This window comes from Bison bison, unplaced genomic scaffold (assembly GCF_000754665.1).
Source record: "Bison bison bison isolate TAMUID 2011002044 unplaced genomic scaffold, Bison_UMD1.0 scf7180017864454, whole genome shotgun sequence".
NCBI lineage: Eukaryota > Metazoa > Chordata > Mammalia > Artiodactyla > Bovidae > Bison > Bison bison.
Window position 1 is genome coordinate 1,338,519 of NW_011495016.1, and position 424 is coordinate 1,338,942.

A 424-nucleotide genomic window follows, 5' to 3' on the forward strand; every position below is an offset into this window, starting at 1 on the left:
TCAATATGCCAGCAAATTTGGAAAACTCTGCAGTGGCCACAGGACTGGAAAAGGTCAGTTTTCATTCCAATCCCAAAGAAAGGCAATGCCAAAGAATGCTTAAACTACCGCACAGTTGCACTCATCTCACACAATTAAAGTAATGCTCAAAATTCTCCAAGCCAGGCTTCAGCAATACGTGAACCATGAATTTCCAGATGTTCAAGCTGGTTTTAGAAAAGGCAGAGGAAGCAGAGATCAAATTGCCAACATCCGCTGGATCATGGAAAAAGCAAGAGAGTTCAGAAAAACATCTGTTTCTGCTTTATTGACTATACCAAAGCCTTTGACTGTGTGGATCACAATAAACTGTGGAAAATTCTTCAAGAGATGGGAATACCAGACCACCTGACCTGCCTCTTGAGAAACCTGTATGCAGGTCAGG

General features: G+C 42.2%; 1 protein-coding gene across 1 annotated transcript in view; it reads left to right on the top strand.

Annotated features, from left to right (window-relative positions):
- The window catches only part of ABCB1 (ATP-binding cassette, sub-family B (MDR/TAP), member 1), a 105,000-nt gene that overhangs the window by 82,366 nt on the left and 22,210 nt on the right, over positions 1–424 (top strand).